This window comes from Callorhinus ursinus, unplaced genomic scaffold (genome assembly GCF_003265705.2).
Source record: "Callorhinus ursinus isolate GAN/ISIS: 27379988/994484 unplaced genomic scaffold, GSC_fseal_2.0 scaffold2, whole genome shotgun sequence".
Classification (NCBI taxonomy): domain Eukaryota; kingdom Metazoa; phylum Chordata; class Mammalia; order Carnivora; family Otariidae; genus Callorhinus; species Callorhinus ursinus.
In genome coordinates, this window is record NW_027397064.1 from 57,658,166 (window position 1) to 57,670,556 (window position 12,391).

General features: G+C 39.9%; 1 protein-coding gene and 1 long non-coding RNA gene across 6 annotated transcripts in view; one reads left to right on the top strand and one right to left on the bottom strand.

Annotated features, from left to right (window-relative positions):
• Positions 1 to 12,391, bottom strand: part of RAPGEF4 (Rap guanine nucleotide exchange factor 4) — a 287,935-nt gene that overhangs the window by 275,251 nt on the left and 293 nt on the right. The gene's annotated exons all lie outside the window — the stretch shown is intronic.
• The window catches only part of LOC141370830 (uncharacterized), a 90,092-nt gene continuing 89,804 nt past the window's right edge, over positions 12,104 to 12,391 (top strand). The window contains exon 1 of the long non-coding RNA XR_012375243.1: positions 12,104 to 12,363. This is a non-coding gene — a long non-coding RNA (uncharacterized lncRNA). The remainder of the gene's footprint in view (positions 12,364 to 12,391) is intronic.

A 12,391-nucleotide genomic window follows, 5' to 3' on the forward strand; every position in this document is an offset into this window, starting at 1 on the left:
TCTAGGGATAGCTTTCTTTTTCCCCCAAAACTACTATTATTAAAAAAAAAAAAACTAAAGTGGACAGTATTTCAAATAGCTTTATTTTTTTTTACGAATTTATTTATTTGAGAAAGAGAGAGAGAGCGCGCACATGAGGGGGAGAGGGTCAAAGGGAGAATCAGACTCCCTGCTGAGCAGGGAGCCTGATGTGGGACTCCATCCCGGGACTCCAGGATCATGACCTGAGCTGAAGGGAGTTGCTTAACCAACTGAGCCACCCAGACGTCCTCAAATAGCTTTAAATAATAATATTTAAGGAATAAACCAAACTTTCAAAATTTATCCCTTTCACCAATTTCTGAAATTATCTTTGTAGTATATATATTGCTTCTGTATAATATATTGTAATATTACTATAGGCACTAATATACTATATAAAGCACTTTTGCAAAATAAGGCCTTGTTACCAAACAAAAGGGTGGCATCGTATTTATTCAGCTTGTGTCCTTATATCGGGCACTAAAATACTTCATTTGCCTATTTAGTAAAGCACGGATTATACTGATTTAAATACATACTAGGCGGCCTCTCAGTTCATTCAAGCTCTTTGATGAGAAGTTGCTTTTGTAGAAAGAATTCACCACCCTTTTAAAAATAACACCATGCCTGAGTTTCTTCCCTTGTCCTCTGCTTTGTTTTCCTTTGCTGCTCTTATCACAATCTGACATTGTCATATACGTTTGTTTGTGCTCTTACTCCATCACTCCATATCCTGTTATCTTTGGCCTCCTAGCATTTATTAACACCTGCTTTTTCCTATTTTCTTCATCACTGGATTCCTTATCACCTGGAACAGTAGCACATAATAGCTACTCCATCCCTACCACACACCAGCACATTGTAGATACTCAATTTTAAGGACTGACCGAATTAATTAATGTCTTCCCAGCTAGTATTTAAATTCATGAGGTCAGGGGCGCCTGGGTGGCTCAGATGGTTAGGCGTCTGCCTTCGGCTCGGGTAGTGATCCCAGGGTCCTGGGATCGAGTCCCACGTCGGGCTCCCTGCTCAGCGGGGAGTCTGCTTCTCCCTCTCCCTCTGCCTCTCCCCCTGCTTGTTCTCTCTCTGTCTCTCTCGCAAATGAATAAATAAAATCTTTAAAAATAAATAAATAAAATAAATTCATGAGGTCACAGGCCTTGTCAGTTTTTATTATTAATCTATCCCCAGTAAGAATATATGAACTTGGAAAGCAGAGCATAAAATCTCTGAATGAATGAGTGAATGAATGAATGAACAGCAGAAAAGTAGAAAACTAAGACTGGATCTTTTCCCTATAGCACATTTGCGCTGAGGAAAGAGGAAGAGGGCAGGAAGCAGGGAGAAGGATACAGGTAGAGTAGTGATAAAAGGAGTGACAGGGAATGCCAAAGATAGAACTTTCTTATATTCCAAGTTTGTTTAAAGAGTTGATAAAGAAAATGTGTAAGATTCAAGAACTCAACTTTTTCTATAACATGTTCAATATATAACCAATCAATGACTAGAAGAATAAGTTTGTCAGAGCCTGAACACCTGAATGCCTGAGTCTGAATGTCTGAAGGCAAGACATTCATGCCTTCATCTGGGATTTAAACAGAATTGAAATGTCATATATAATATCAAGAATCAAATTATTGGGGCGCCTGAGTGGTTCAGTGGGTTAAGCATCTGCCTTCAGCTCAGGCTGTGATTCCAGGGTCCTGGGGTTGAGCCCCACATCAGGGTCCCCACTCAGCAGGGAGTCTGCTTATCCCTCTCCCTCTACCTCTGCCCCTCTCATGCTCTCTCTTTCTCTCTCTCTCTCTCATATAAAGAAATAAAATCTTAAAAAAAAAAGAATCAAATTATTAGGTTCCAAGTAATGTCTGCTTTCCATCAACATCTATTTGTTTTCAACATCTCCAACAGTTAAGTCTTTTCTAAGGGCCTTTAAAACTTATTTCCACATTTAATTAGATAAAAGAGAGGTTCTTGAACTTTAAACCAATTTATAGGTAATAATCCTACAGAGCAATTCATCCTATTTAATATGCTTACATTTCACAATTTCATTCCATGAAAGGGTTTTCGGAAAATTATACTACTCATTTTAAGATTGTTTCACTGCAGAAGTGCCTCGGTTAAGCATCCAGCTCTTGATTTCAGCTCAGGTCATGATCTCAGGGTCATAAGATCAAGCCCCACATCAGGCTCTGCACTGGGCATGGAACCTACTTAAGATTCTCTCTCTCCCTCTCTCTCTGCCTCTTCCCACCCTTTAAAAAAAAAAAGCTTTTTCACTGCAATTAACATATGTTCCTTGGTTTTCATGGTAACAATTAAAAAATATGGTAACATGCTCTGTGGCATAACCCATGGGTTGTCGACCACCATTTGTCTGTGTTTTAAGAGTGGCATCAACACTCCTCCTTGAGAATACACTCGTCCCCACATCCTGACAAAGAAGCACTGTACCACAATTAAGACATACATCCTCGTTTGGCTGTCAAATGAGGATGTAATTTTCCACCTAGTTTGGCTGAGTTCAAAGTCATATTACTCTTCATCTAACCAATAATACAAAATATCTGCATTCCAGGTATCTATTGGAAATATTACTTCCAACTCATTGCTGCTCAGTTAATTATCAATAGCTCAGATGTGAAAAACAGGTTTATGGAGGATTTCCTGGAATTGAAGTAATCCATCCATTTCTAAAATATCCTAAAATCTATCCTGGGATTAAATCAGACCATCAAAAAGCTGTATTATTATATTGGCCCCATGGGAGAAATACTCTCCTTTAATATCTCTTTGGTATTATGCTATCATGATATATTGAAAGCCCTATGAAACCCACTGCTGAATTCACTGTTGGGACACTGTGGAGGATACTATTCACCACATTGCCCAGTATCTTTTTCATGAGGTTGAGGGGGTCAGCATTTCTCATTGTTTGATTAATTGTTCTTGATTAATTGTTCTTGTCTGGAAGAAATAGTTTTCATTGATAAATGCTATATAATGAAATAACTGTGCTTCCTTCTTTGTGCTGACCTTAAGAAATCATAGCTTTAATGCTTATGTTAGGAAAGAAAATTTTTAATTATTTAAATTTCCATCCTAAAGAAGCCAGAAAGAGAACAAGTTAAACCCAAAAGTAAGTAGAATAAAGGGGAGGGGCGCCTGGGTGGCTCAGCCGTTAAGCATCTGCCTTTGGCTCAGGTCATGATCCCAGGGTCCCAGGATCGAGCCCCACATCGGGCTCCCTGCTCTACGGGAAGCCTGCTTTTCCCTCTCCCACTCCCCTTGCTTGTGTTCCCTCTCTCACTGTGTCTCTCTCTGTCAAATAAATAAATAAAATCTTTAAAAAAAAAGTAGAATAAAGGGGAGGCAGCATATATCAATGAATTTCTCAAACTATATAGAAAATCAACTAAAAGTTGGTTTTTTTTAAAAGATTAACAAAATTGAGAAGCTCCTAGCAAGACTGATTAAGAAAAAAAGAGCAGACAGAAATTAATAATATGAGATATAAAGGAGAACATCACTACATATTCTAAGGACATTGAAAGAATAATAAGGGAATAGGATGAACAAGTCTATGCTAATAAACTTGATAACTTAGATAAAATGTCTAAACGCCTTGAAACAACTTATCAAAACTGATACAAGATGAAATAGAAAATCTGAGTAGCTCTTTACTAAAGAGATTGAATTTGTCATCAAAAAGCTTCCCACAAAGAAAACTCCTGGCCAGATGATATCTATAAAACATTTAAAAAAGAAATAATACCAATATTGCCCAATCTCTTTTTAAAATAGAGGAAACACTCTCTCTGTGTCAAATAAATAAATAAATAAAATCTCAAAGAAAAAAAAGAGTTGCGGGCTCTACCAACTGAGGGGCATCTGGGTGACTCAGTCGGTTAAGTGTATGCCTTTGGCTCTGGTCATGATCCCAGCATCCTGAGATCAAGCCCCACATCAGGCTCTCTGCCCAATGGCGAGTTTCTCTGCTCAGTGGGGAGTCTGCTTCTCCCTCTCCCTCTGCCTGCCACTCTGCCTGCTTGTGCTTTCTCTCTCTCTCTGTCAAATAAATAAATAAATAAAATTTAAAATAAAATAAAGGAAAGGAAAGAAAAAAATAGAAGAAAAAGAAGTATTTTCTGATTCAAGGAAGTTCATTCTCACCCTCTGATCCATTTTGCCCTGGAAATCCCAACCAATGTAATAAGGCAAGAAAAGTAAATAATAAAAGATGTAAAGATCAGAAAAAATAAGTAAAACTGCCAGTATTCACAGACAACAAGATGGTCTACATAGAAAATCCTGAGGAATCTACAAAACAACTACTAGATTGAATAACTTGCCCAAAGTTACACCACTAATAAAATCAAAACTAAAATGTGAACCAATACAGTCTGGTTCCCAAACTCTTAACCCCTACGCTATGCTCTCTACTTAGAGAGGACCATGCAGCTATACTTGCATTAGCCCACAAACCTCAACACAGCCATATACTTGGTCTCTGTAGTCTCATTTGATGATTTGGAAACAGAGATTCAAAAAGATTAATAACTTCACCAAGATCACATGGCTAAGGGATGAGAGTGACAGAATTTGAATAGGTCTGGCTGACCCTAAAACAAAGCTGATCTGAATATATCACATGTTCCAAATTTGAAGAGGGAAACAATGAGGATCCAGATTCAGATAGTAAGGTCCTGACATAATGCAGTAGAATATAAAGGCCAAGAGAATTGGTGACTGATTAGTAGTAAAAAGGGACGTAGGAAAGGTCAAAGTTTTGAGAGTTAGGTTAGTGTCAATAAAATAGTAAGGAGGAGAAACTAATGGAGAGGAAGTTTAAGGAAGATGAAGTCAGTTTTAGACAAGTTGAATACCAACTTTCTTAGGTTAGGCATAGTTTTGACAGCAATAATAGAAAACCTAACAAAAAGTGGTTTATAAAAATAGGATTTATAAACCCCAAATCTGAAGGTAGGCAATGATTAATTTAAATTTAGTAGCTGAACAAAGTCAGAACTAGAGTCTGTGTTTCTCCTGGTCCTTCCTTCTGGGATTACAGTATGGGTGCCAAAGGCTCAGGCCTTAGGTCATAATTCCAGACAGAAAGAAGAATGGGGGTAGCAAATACATCTGTTTTTCATCAGTAAAGCAAAATCTTTCCTAGAAGTCTCTAGTAGAGCTCTGCTATGTCTCACGGGCCAGAACTATGTCACACAGTCACCTAGCCTCTACAGTGGCCTAAAAGGTAGGTATTTTGCTTTCCCAACCCTATAGCAGAGGCAGGTAAAGAAAAACAATGTCTGCTCCAAAATATGAATGGGGCACTGATGTGGGAATATCCAATGGAGAGACAAAAATGCATCTGGTCTAGAAGATAAAGCAAGGATACAGGGTTTAAGTAATTTGCATACTGAAAGCACAGGAAATGAAAGGTACTCCAGGAAAGAGCATGCATGAAAAGAAGAAAGGGTAATAACAGCACTTTGTTTCTCTTTTTGTGCAGGGGAGGCAAATGGATGTACATGGGTACAGCTGAGTAAACATGGTAGCCAGGTCCCTCCGCTACAGGCAGAGTGTTTGCTTTTGTATGCTTGGGTGGGTCTTTCTCCGTCATCCTCCCCACCCAGGAACTTCCATCCTCTTTCTCTTTCCTCAGGCTCTCAGTACTCCCAACAAGTTCTCTCCTCTCTCTTTCTCTTTCCCTCATCTGTGAACTGGAGGTACTGGAAGGAAAATTCACTCTTCACTGCCACTGATCAAGATGCATGAAGATGGATTTAAATCTAAGGAAAAACTAGCTGCCTTAGGTTGGAAAGGTGGTCCAGGAAAAGAAGTAGCTACTATGAAAAGGCTATTAAATCTTAAAAATTCATGGAAAATTAATAGGAAATTTGAACTAAAAGGAATCTGCCATTCTTGCCCTCACTGGAATAGCCAGAGTATATCTGGGGAAATACAAACTAAACCAAGGAGGCAGAATTTGCTTTGCTGAGTACCATTCTTCCTCTGAAGACTCTTCTGGGCTCCCAGGCTATGTTCAGGAGACCAGGTTGCAGGGCACCCTTCTCCTGGCCCACTGCTCCATAGGCACACCATCCATCATGTGCTCCAGTCTGAGTCCAGCTCTGCTGACCCTTTCCTTTCTGAAAATCTTAGGGCAGGTAGAATCAGCACCACAGAATTTAACCATGATTACATAATAGGTTGTGTTGTCCTCTAATTGCTCCATACATATATGTCATGTACTCCCATGTATTTGGGGCTACAGTGAGATGTCCCCCAATAAGTTGCATATAAGACATGCACCAAGCATTAAACTTTAAAAATCAGTATATCACTAACATCATGAAAAGTGATCACTTGACATCATGTGCTTCATGATGCAAGTATATAACACTTCGGTGAAGTATTGTTGCCAGAAAATCGTATCTAAATCCAATCGAGCTCTAGATCCAAATACCAACTTACAGGATATACAGGGGATAAAGGGACATATCAGAAGATACCATGGGGGCATAATTAAAATTCAGACTTTAAAAAAAAATTGGTTTCTTCAACAAATTTATTCTAAGGAAGAAAAAGAGAACCCAGAAATTTAAAAAAAAAAAAGGCTTTAGGGATATTATCAACTAAATAGAACCAATGTAAATCCTAACACAAACAAATTGCAAGAAAGAAAAAGTTATGTGATAAATGGGGAAATTTGAACACTGTCTGGATATCTGATTATATTAAGGAACTAATGTCAAATTTTTTAATGTGTGATAGTGGTATTGTTTTCATCATAAAGAATCCTTACCTTTTAGATATATACTAAAATATTTACAGATGAAATAATACTGTGTTCTGGGACTTGCACCAAAATAATCCTGGAGGTAGTGGGGTATGAATGGAGGGATTAATAAAACAAGATCCGCTGTGAGTTGGTAATTGTTGAAGGGCGGAGGGGCTATATAAGAGAAATATACTGTTCTCTCTTCTTTTTATATATTTTGAAATTTTCCATAATAATCTTTTTCTATAATAGATCAGAATAGAGTTATGCGATGTCATTTTTTTTTTTAAAGTAGTCACATCGGGCAAAGACACACAAAAGGAGCAGCAGAGACAGATGCTCATGGTGCCCATCCAAGCCTTTTCCAAGACAAAGGTGGGGCCAGTGCAAGGACTTACTTGCAAGGTTGCAGAGGTCACTCCATCCTGGAGGAGGAGGATGCATCTGGCCATCTCACCTTCATCCCATAAGCACCTTCTACAGTCAAGGTGTTGCAGTGAAACGGAAGATAAAATGATGAATAAAATACAGAAACTGACATCAAGGGATGCAAAAGAGAAGTAAATAGGAAATTGTGATGGAGTCTGGCTTGTGATATTATAGTGTTGGACAAAGTGTGCTATGGGAGCACATGTAATGGTCATCTAACTGGAAGAGAGGACAGCCAAGCTGTCCTGAAGGATTCCCAGAACTATCTTCTGATTATAATTCAATTCCCCGGCTCTGTCGCTCTAGGAAGAGAGTGAGCTGGCCAAAAGTTGTAAGTGTCCTAATCTCCTGGCAGCTTTGCTTCTCACTGTAAATGTATAACACCGGCTTCTGGTAACAAGTGGATCTCCCACACAGCTTGCCTAGAAAAGGAGTACATCAGCCAAAGGATGTGAGTGTCCACTCCTCTCATCTTATCTTCAAATTAATGAACTGTCTGTCTGGTTTTACTGTCTCTGAGAGTTTGGTGCCTTTGTATATGCCCCTGAAAAAAATGTATTAATTCTTGATGTGCTGACAAATCAGGAATCTGAGATTGCAAGACCAGCTCTGAACGTTGGGAATTCACCAGGATAATATCATCCCCCTTGGGACATGCCTGGGTCTGGGTCAACACCTGCCTTCCCCAGTGACAGCCTTCTGCTCTGCATGCTTCTTTGATCTTCAGTCTTCCTAAAGGGTGGGGCCATGTCTGAGGCTTCTTTGATTCTGAGTCATCATCCTCTTCAGCATGTCTGCCTCAAAACATTCTGGTTTTTAACAAATTTGTTCCTTGATTTCTTTCACTTGCATTCAATCACATCAATATAGTTAACTCCACATCTATTTGGGGATTGTCAGATGCAATGACACTGTAGAAGAAGCATGTTTTAAAAATGAAACATCAGTAATTTAAAAAATTCCTCAGCTGTTTTGTTTTTTTATATATCCATACCACGTTAACTTCATTTTCTGCCTTGGCCTGTGATCACCAGTGATCCTCAAATAAGCCCATCAACTGAGGATGTCCCCCAAGCTACACTTCTAACCGAAGAATGAGAAACCAAATAGTGTGAACTCCTTCCCAGATGAAGACAATTTCTCTCATTTCCAGTGGATTCTCTGTCCTTCAGCCAAATTCTTTCATCTGTAATGGGACATGGCAAACTTTTTCTTCAAAGATCTACAGAGTAAATGCTTCATTTTTTTTTAAAGATTTTATTTATTTATTTGAGAGAGAGAGAGCACAAGCGGGGATGGGATGGGGAGGAGCAGAGGGAAAGGGAGAAGCAGACTCTTCGATGAGTAGGGAGCTCTCGTGGGGCTAGATCCCAGGACCCTGGGATCATGACCTGAGCCAAAGACAGACGCTTAACCAATTGAGCCACACAGGCATCCCCCCAGTAAATATCTTAAACTTTGTGGGCCACACAATCTCCATTACAGCTACTCAACTCTTGCCAGTGTAGTGTGAAGGCAGTCACGGACAACACGTAACCAAATGAGTGTGGCTGTGTTCCAATAAAACTTTGTTTATGGACACTGAAATTGGGATTTTATATAAATTTAATGGGTCACAAAACAGTGATCTCTTTTTGGTTTATTTCCAAACATTCAGAAATGTAAAAACCATTCTTAGCTCAGGAGACACGCTAGCAGCTGGTGGATCTGGCCCCTGCTCCATAGTGATGAATACCGGCAGTGATTCACTATACATATGTGAATGTGTGCGGTATCTTCGTAATACTGCCTTACCAACCATGAGAATTATGACCTATAAATGAGTCTTAAATTCATAGGTGGCAAACTTAAATTCTTATGGGAAAAATATTTTCACTAAAATTAAACAATGATCAGCACACAAAGACACACCCAAACATACACAAAGACATTTTACATATCCTAAATCCCAAAACAGTGGGTACCATGGAAGATGTTTCTAATTATCGCCCCTGCTTACAAAAAAATTGTAAGATCAATGAAACAGAGGTAAGTTTGTTGTGTTTTAACAATATGTCTGCTGAGACTTTTTTCAATGTCTTTTTATCCATCCAAATGTTCAATGTCTTTCCAATTGTAAGATCAGTATTTATACAATCTCATCTCCTCAGTCCCACCATAGCCCAAGAACTTGGACACTTGATACATGAAAACTTTTGGGTTTTCTTTCTTTAACCTGATCTGCATATCTATATATTTTTCAGCCCCCTCCCCCCATGCAAGTTTATATAGCATTGCCTGTCTATGATAACCTTCTAGGCATGACTACAGAACATTTCTAAGGCTTTATTTTCCTTGTTCTGTTTGTTTCATCTTGTATTGTGTACTTCTTTACTCATGCACTTTCTACTTTAATTCCTCTTATTATTTCCAACAGGGTCCCTCTTTTTCTAGCTATCCACAACAGGTGCCACTTGCTTGATGCATAGACCTAAACTACATTTTGCAGCTATGGAAAAGGTCCCAGCATCATATCCCCAAACAGTACACAGGGGTTCACTGTGCCATTCCCTCTTTTTTGTGTGTTTTATGCTTGAAATGTCTGTAACCCAAAGTTTTAGAAAAATGCAGCATACATTCCTATGCCCTGGATTTGGTCACAAGAGGAATTTGTAATTGGGAAGAAATTGGCATATTTATATGACACACCTGTGTGTCTTTGCTCACATTGCTCCCTCTGCTTGGCACGCCCTCCCCAAATTCTCTGATAAAATTTCCCTCAACCTCCAAGGTCCAGGCATGAACCTGTGGGAAGCATCCCTGCCAAGCACAGCTGATGACTCTCTCCTTTGCATTCCCCAAGCATTTCATACATCTCCGTGAAAGCACTTGTCATTGCGTTGTGGTTAGTTGATTATGCAGCTGTCCCAGCCCCACCACCCATCCCCCAAGTCAAGAGCAAATCATCTTTTTTTTTTTTTGCCCCCCTCACTGCTCATGCATCCCCAATGCCCAACACAGTACCTGGGATAAGGTAATAAGATTGCAATTCTCAGAAATACTGAGAGTAGTCCTAACTTCCATCAGCACCCTGAATCTTCCTCCTCCCCCACAAAATTAACAGACAATTTAAGTAAAAATGCAACTTCAAAACAAGTACCCCATGGCCCTTTTAAAATGAGATTGCCACTCCTAAACTGTTCTTCAAAGGAATTCCAGCATCAACACTGCAGAAAATGCACGGTTATCTTAACACCACAAAATAAAATATTTACACGGCACTTCAGGTTTTCAAAGTACTTTCACCATTTGCTGTTGTTGTTTGGTCCACTAATTCTTGGTAAGACAGATAGTTCTATCCTCGTTTTTCAGACTCTCAAGGAAATAAAAGTGACATCTCCAAGATCGGAGCTGTCAGTCCTGGGCCTAAAACCCTTAACTTATTGATCTATCCACTTTCTCTACTCCATGAATGCTAGGCTCAGTATTTGTGGAGGCTTTTTTTTCCACCTCTGGTAGATTCTTTTTCCCTGTTATGAATGGTGGCATTAGATTGTGGCTCTATGTTCTAAAAACACATTTCAAACAAAATCATTTGGGCAGATACACATTATGAAAAGACAGAATCAAATATACCCCACTTGTGTTAGTATTGCTCTATGATTTTGCCATAAGTACTTATTGACTAAAGGATTTCCAGTGAATCACCGACTGTGCAAAAAAATGGCATGCCATGCATTTCTGAAAATAGAAATATGTAATCTATTATAAAAAAATTCACTCATGAAGAAGCACTACTATTTATAGGTCAAGCACAAGAGCTTGATTTTCTCTTTTTTTATAACTCATCTTCCCTAAACTATTAAATTTAGATTACTTATCACATTAGCAGGCTCTTCACTTAAATATACTCTTAGTTCCTCTACATAATTCTGAATGATTTAACCATCACTTCAATTCTCTTACTATTTATTGCAAGCAATTCTTCTAATATTAGTACATATCATTTTCGAGTAAATAGGGCACTGCCTGCCAAAAAATCTTGCTACTGTGTGGTAATTGAAAGTAAAGATTATTTCACAGATATATTAATTTTTCAAATGAGCCACATTAAGCTTTTCTCAAATTACTTAATTTTTTTCAACAAAGGCCTATAATAGGAAAATATTCAGAGCATGTCACACTGAAGATTTTCAAGTTTGATCTGGTTACGAATCTGCTAATTGTAAAAATTTCAATATGGCAGAGCCCAAAATATTTCACACAAATGCAAATAGAGATGTCATGCAGATAGCTGCAGGACATGAATCATTGCCCTGCCGCATCAAACTCAAAAATTCAGAGGCAGTTCACTCTGCAAGATCTCTCGCTCAGTTCTTAAAAGTTCAGATACATCACCTTTTAATCAGGGTAATAAAGTATAATTGCTAACATACTGTGTAATGTTTACTGTTAAACCCACAATCTGGACAAACAGAAAATTATGCTGTCAGAGCCTGGAAACAATTGCAGTCCGCAATTACTCGGGGGCACCCTCCTTATACAGAGCTGTCGTCGGGAGTAACACGGCTTTATGGTTTTAATTTTTTAGAGTAAGGGTCTTTTCCCGAGAAGCAGGTATTGAGACGAAGGCGGTCTCCCGCGTGACCTTCCTAACACAGACCTTGAGCAAGCGACTGCGGGGGCAGGAGCTGAGAATTTCAGCGAGGCACTTGACAGCTCCGCTGGGTCCCCCAACACTTTGCTTTCAGGAACAAAAAAGGAATGTTACTCCGCACCTGTTTTTTCCCCCTCACCCCTCCTTAAAACTTAAAATACATTTACCCCTACGGCCTGAACAGCCGGAAGAAGGTACGAAGCTATTCTGTCCCGTGATGCCGAGGGAAAATAATCCCCCACCCAAGAGCGCAGCCTGGAGCGGCGGGCGGCCGGGCGCGCGCTGGGGGCGAGAAGGTGAAGGAGGGCTGGGGGGACACTGGAGCGCCCGGCGCTGCCTCCACACCCCACTGCGCTGCATTTTCTCCACCACGTGGAAGAATCTCGTGCGGGTGGCGCCCACGGGAGGCGGGGGTCCGGGTGCCCCCCGGCCCGGACGCCGCTCCTCAGCCCCCTCCCCCGCGCGGGGCCGGGCAGTCTGCTCCCAGGTGAGGGGCCGCGGCCGGGGCTGCAGTC